Consider the following 7140-nt stretch of genomic DNA (forward strand, 5'->3'; position numbering starts at 1 on the left):
GAAATAATTCAGCCGAGGAGCAACGCAAGGCGTATGGCCTGATTCTCGCCAAGGACAACCGAGTGACTGTTTGTTAGTAGTTGCTCGTGGAGTTGAAGATCCTTGCCTGGGACGTGACGCGTACCTTCGTCGACCGGCGACCGTCGTTTCTCGATAGTTGTGTCCAGAGGGGAGTTTAGCGTCTGTTTCATGTTCTGCTGTGATTTAAAAGGAGTTTCCTTCACGGTTGTAGTTGTTTCACGTATCGGCTGTCTGTGCGAAAGTGTTGAACTTAGATGAGATGCTGGTAAGCTTATTATAACAAGATTTTAAATATGACTGTTTTGCCATAAAATTGTACGTTAGTTCTTAGTTCGAGTGGAGAATCTAACTTTACGTTAAGATATGTAACTGACTACAGTTTTTAATGTCTCTTGTTTCAGGATCGTCCGTGTTAGTGCCTACTCGTAGGATAGTTATCAGTAATGGATATTCATATTTCAAATGATCGATCTGGTCCATTTGTCTGGATGACGGAATCAAGGAGGCGAAAGAATTGGCCCCGCTTCAATATTAGAGAGCATGGGTAAATATAGAAGATGGAAATAGACGGTGAGTGTTTTGCTGCTTGCATCTTTCCCAAAACTTTTTTTTTAATCCTCCACCCTTTTAAGGGGCGGTGCCCCTTAAGGGGTGGAGGTACTCCCTTGAACTGATTATGGTAGGACGTCAGTCCTGCCATAACTAGTTCCTGGGAGGAATTTTTTTTTTTTTTTTACTCTTGCGGGTACTTGAGTGCTCTTAGTTTGATAGGATTTTTTGCTTGTATGTGAATTTAGGATTTTTTACTTATTTTAATTTAGCTTTTAAAGTTTAGGATTTAGTGTATAGTTTGTGAATTAAGATACTTTTACTTAATATTTTTCAGTTTATTTTGCGTGTACTGTGCGAATTATGAAGGCAGTCTTTTACTTAATATTTTTGTTCAATTAGATATTTTTGTTCAATTAAAGTAAGCTTTATTAATTTTGAGCAAGTTTTCGACTTCGTAGTCATAGATTAAGGAAGTTCTAGGAAATTTACTTTGAAAACTTTGCTGAATGTTAATTGATATTTGAAACAAATTTCATTGTTACTTATATATTCATATTCTAATTCATAGCATATGTTAATACAATGTATTAGACTTTTTTTGTAGCTTTTCATCTCATTTCAGACTAATCTCTATTTCTGATGTGGCCTGGCTGATTTTGGACGGTAATCCTCGTTAAGTCGTGGCAAAGTGTTGTACAATCTAAACCAGTGGAAAGGAAATGCAAAATGACATTCTGGAGTTAAAAAGGTAATTTGTTTAATTTTTATGTATTTGAGTTGCTTCTGAATTCTTAATATTTCTGGATAAGTTCCGTTAAGAATTTTTCTTAAACACAATTTTTGACATTCCGAGATGTTTTAATTTTTTTTAGTTTTACACAATGACATTCTCGAGTTAAAGGTGATTTGTGTTAAATTTTTATATTTAGAGTTGCTTCTGAATTCTTAATATTTTAAAGTTCAGTAAAAATTTTGCCAATGGGAGGCGTGTATTTTTTTTTATATAGCTGTTTAAATCTTTCTATTTTGAAGTTCAGTAACGATTTTGAATGTGAGACTTGGATCCCTTTGCAATTAGTTTCCTTTATGTACAACTTAAGACTTTCTTCTTAAACTCTTATATTTTAGTAAAGTAACAATTATGCCTGGGACATGGATCGTTTTCATAGAAAGAATTGTCAGGTTATAGTTTTCAGGGCAGTAATGTTATGATAATCCTTACTCGATAAATTTTTGGGTTTTGCATTAACTATTTTGCTTAAGAATTTTTTTTTCCAAAGATGAACTGTCAAGGTTTGCTGTTACTAGGGCAGTGAGATTATAAATGTAATATCTAAATCTGATCAGAACTATTCTTTACGCTCTTGATTATTCCAGGTGTGACCTGATTACTTTAAAACGAGCAAGACAAACATTCTCGGAGGTTTGATGGGTTTTCCAGACAAGTGGGAAATATAAGCAGATGTGGTTTTGGGCTTTAAATGCTATCATAGATCTCTTGGGTCCCAAAACCTGATTACTAAAACGAGAGATATTCTCAGAGCTGAGTTCCTGGACTGGTGGGAAACGTATGCAGCAGTGATAATGGTGGAATTGGAATATTCTCCTGGATATCCCCTGGGTTTCTCAAAACACAGGCCTTTTGAAGCTGTCTTGGATGAGAATTAACTAATTTTGCCTTAAAAATAATGGTAATTTTTTTCCTTAATGTTTTAAGTTGTATGGTTGTTTGAAAATAAGGGATATGATTGCATATCTTTTATCATCAATGTTTTGTTTGAATGGTTTAAAAATTAACAATGAAAATAATGGTGATTAATCTTTATCCTCAATATTTTGTGGTAGTTTGAAAATTGATAAGGATTCAATTATTTTAAATTGACTTGCCTTTTGGGTATGCCTAAAATGCCTGTTATGATATACATGGAAACTTTTCAACGTGTGGCTTGCGTTTTCGGCAGGCGTAATTGGGTGACATTAAGTCCATTTGTTTAGATTTTACATTGAATCAATGTAAATACTTGACGGGCGATAATTAAAGTTACTGTAACTGCTGATTGTACAGTATGCCTTAAGGGCTGGCAAAATAGGTAAAACCAAAGATTGTATAATGTTTTAAGATTGCATTATTGGGAGAACTGCAATAAGTAAACAGTATTTTACGAATACCAAATGGGCCTTGCAACGTAAAGGATGTCAATAGTTATTCTTCGAATATTCAACCAAAACGTTGCTTCGAAATATTTCCATTTTAGTGAACTTTAAAAATATTGAAAACGAATATTGGAAAAACAATTCAGCAGTGTAGAGGTTGGTTACTAATAAATCTTAGTTATGTTCATACACCTAAACAGCCTATTCATCATAGCTTGTCCTTAAATGTAGCTAATGTTCATATTACGTAAAGGTTTACACATGGCTCAATTCTTGAACTTGGAATCTCAAAGTTATCTAAGCTACTTTTGGTGCTGTACATAATGTTACTAGACATTTCTGTTGGGGCAGGTGGTGAATAAGCTGTTTATCGTAATGCAAATTCATCGATCAAAGTAGGTTTTTTTTTACGCTTAAACTAAACAGTGAGGGATAGAAAATACTATAAGGTTGAGTTAGTAAGCCGAGTGCTATTTGACTCTTACACGAAAGGTGTACTTAGTCGAATGTTAAAGACTAGTAGCTAATTCCACGTAGATAGCAGTACACTACGATTGGTACGGACTTAAGTACCAGAAGGAAATTACTTTTTCAACTGATTGTACAATGTTATAAGGTTGTAGTACTGGGAGAATTGCAATTAGTGATCTGTATTTTAAGAAACGAAATGGGCAGTTAAATGCTATTTTTAGTAGCCAAGTAACATGTCGAAAGTAAATAATTGAAATCAAAATTACTTTGAATAATCTCCATCGCAGTTAACTTTCGAAACAATATTGGAGAAACTGACTATCCATCTGAGAATCGTTTCTAAATTTTAAGACAACGAAGTACTTAAAGGTTATTTATTCATAAACCTATATAGCCTATTCACCAAAGCTTGTTCATGTAGCTGTGTTGGTATTCAGTTGTTGCGTTAAGATTTACATCTGATTAATTGCTTGAACTTAATGTTGCAGTTGTCTGATACTTTTGGTACTGTACATAGTTACTACACATTTCTGTCGAGGCGGAAGGTTATTAAAGCAGTTGTCGTCGTAAAGCAAGATCTATCAAAATAGGATGGTTTTTTTTTTTTTTGTAACTTAAAATTAACTAGTGAGGGTTAACTAAATAGTGATGCTGAAGGATATACAATAAAATACTACAAGGATGAGTTAGTAAGTTGGAAGCGCTATGTGGCTTTTCATACACAAAGGCGAACTTAGTTGAATATTAAACAATTGGCTAACTTCAAGTAGATAAGCACCAGTTCATCACGGTTAGTACAGCCTAAATTCTATATTCATTTCAGTTCAATCACGGTTAGTACAGACTTGAGTACTAGCAGATGGAAACCAACAGCCGTTAAGTGATAGGCGAGATATATAGGCCTTCGGTTTATAATATCCTTGTGTAACGATAGTTAATATTTTATAGTTATTTAATAAACGATTTTAAACAAGTCGGTAATTATAAGCAGGTTTTAGTCCGTAAAAAGTAATAGTTCCTCGAACATTCAGTGTTTTGTCTAATTTAAAACGGTAATGCCATTGAACGGTTTAACCATGGAGAATGGAGCTAATAGGTAATAGCTTGAAGATCTTGATTAGTTATAACTACCATGAAGTTTAAAGACTTTGATCTCTCTAGAAACCTGCTGCTGTTGTTATTTTTTAAACAGCTAGTCTTCAAAATGGCTCATTTCCACTGAACGGCAATTCTTAGGATTATCGATTTATTTAGCGAAGGATTGATTTTATATATAATCAGTGTATGTTTGTATGCATGGCTTGAAAACCCCAAAACAAAGCTGAAACAATACATCAGTCAAACATCCCTTCACTATTTCATTGTGATGCAGAAAGCAACGATAGGTCATTAACAACTTGAAAAAAACCTAACCATTCCTTAATATTTTCTGTTTCGTCTTCCCAAACTTGCAATTCACCGCCTAGGGAAGAAATAAACAACGAAATCCGTGAACACGCAACCGAACATTCCCAGCTCTCAAAATGAGGGTGGCACTCCTCGTAAAACGCACATAACTTCATTTGTCCCCGTCTTCTGGCGTTGCCATGGCAACGGAGTCGTAAGCTCCCATTCATTAAGGACGAATGTCTTTGAAGCGAGTCGTTACCGTATGTCTGAGAGGAATCCTTATAGAAGTATCCTTTATTTGCAGGCTATTCAGGGAAGGATCTTTAGTCGGGACTTTTGTTGGTAGGTCGCCGTTTTTCAAGGAAGTGTGCAGTCATATGTAAATTTGGTTTCTTTGAGAACAGCAGTTTTCTTTCGAATGGTATCCGATTCTTGTTATGAGGTGAGTGACGGACTAGAATATGGAGTTTTATTTTATTAGCAGTACTTTGCTTTTTTTCTTTTTTCATTTTTAGGTTGTGGATTTCATGAAAGAGAAATACAGTAATTACTCATTTATCAGATAAGATAACTTGATTTTCATAAAGCCGTTGATGTGACATTTGAAATTGTCTTAACTTTATATATATATATATATATATATATATATATATATATATATATATATATATATATATATATATATATATATATATATATTATATATAATATATATATATATATATATATATATATATATATATATATATATATATATATATATATATATATATATATATATATATATATATATATATATATATATATATATATATATATATATATATATATATATATATATATATATATATATATATATATATATATATATATATAAACATAAACAGGTGGGGGTGTCTGTGTAAAACTCATATCTGATCTGATTTATTCATGGTAATTTCATTGCTCATTTTCATTGGACATATTACATCAGTCAAGCCAGACATAACGCTCGTGAAATAAAGCAATTGATTCACTTCAACACCCAGAAACAAACTCTCCTCTAGATGCCTCCGCTGAGTATTATGACCAAAGTTTCGCCAGAGTTCTTATAAAACTCTGAACGAAAATGTATTTTCTAACTTTCCAATCTACGACACCGTCTCTGAATGGCCTAAAGGGTAGAGTGCTCTCTCTCTCTCTCTCTCTCTCTCTCTCTCTCTCTCTCTCTCTCTCTCTCTCTCTCTCTCTCTCTCTCTCAGTAGGTCTCCACTTTCTGTCAGTCGCTCTCTTTCTATCTTGTTTATTTTTTACATTAAATGTAAATACTAATTTCTAGAAACTAAGTGAGTAAGCACACTCATATATATATATATATATATATATATATATATATATATATATATATAAATATATATATATATATATATAAATATATATATATATATATATATATAAATAAATATATATATATATATATATATATATATATATATATATATATATATATTCCATTTTAACCTTATGTTATGATGAGCATTTGCCTGCCATTTTCCTGTTCATAATTTCTGAGAACAAATAAACTGGACTGCATTAATTTAGCAACTGTGAGTAGCAACCCATACAGAAGAATGCTAGCTGTACAAATCAGCAGCCACTTTATAAAAAAAAAAAAACTATAAAATTTCGTGGCTTTCCTGACAGAGGTAGTCGGCGAGAGAGTGGATGGGTGACACTTTTTCCACTGAAAATTATGTTAGTTCTTGGAAGATACTTCACTCATTTCCTGGTAATGAACTCGCGTGGTTTTTTTTTTTTTTCAAGTTAAACATAACTTCATTCGCCTCCCTGTTTACCGTGACGCGTAATAACATTCCAGGCTACTTATGGTTATGAAGGTTAAATGCATTTGTTGGATTTCCCTTTCGTGAATCGTAAAATGGGTAAGAGAAAGTGGAGTGTGCTTTCGTTCATTTCCTACACTATTACATGTTATGGGATACTTACATTTTTTTCAATTATTTTACTAATTTGTTAATTAATCTGTTTTTCTAATAACTGATAATTTATTGATTATTTATTAACGACAGTGTTTTCAACAATGCATAGATATATAGGACATAATATATAAATGTTATTACTGTAATAGGGCCTTCACCTATACGGGAGTAAGTCTCAATAACTACCACGATCGTCCATTGTTATACAAAAAAAAAATATATCATTAATGCACACAACCATTGAAGCAAAATACAGCAATTGAAACTAACAGAACTTATTTTCATTTACCTTATTTCATTTATTTCATTCATTTTCTTTACAATCAAGTACAAGTATTTCGACAAGTTTTGAATATTTTCATGTCATTAAATGTTCTAGTAAACTTTAGTCTAACGTTGTAAAATCCCTCCTTATATTACTGTAGGCACTGGTTAAGGTTCTTTGCAGCCTCCCTTCGGCCCCTAGCTGCAACCTCTTTCATTCCTTTTTCCGTACCTCCGTTCATATTGTCTTTCTTCCATCTGACTTTCCACCTTCTAACAATTGTTTCACAGTGCAACCGCGAGGTCTTCC

The 7140-nt window shown here is 32.8% G+C and overlaps 1 long non-coding RNA gene across 1 annotated transcript; it reads left to right on the top strand.

Annotated features, from left to right (window-relative positions):
- Positions 1–420: 420 nt before the first annotated feature.
- LOC136855253 (uncharacterized) lies at positions 421–3460 on the top strand. The gene is made up of 3 exons (XR_010857967.1): positions 421–591; positions 1196–1321; positions 1951–3460. It is a non-coding gene; the product is annotated as an uncharacterized lncRNA (long non-coding RNA).
- The last annotated feature ends 3680 nt before the right edge of the window (positions 3461–7140 follow it).

Source organism: Macrobrachium rosenbergii, chromosome 31, assembly GCF_040412425.1.
Source record: "Macrobrachium rosenbergii isolate ZJJX-2024 chromosome 31, ASM4041242v1, whole genome shotgun sequence".
Lineage (NCBI taxonomy): Eukaryota > Metazoa > Arthropoda > Malacostraca > Decapoda > Palaemonidae > Macrobrachium > Macrobrachium rosenbergii.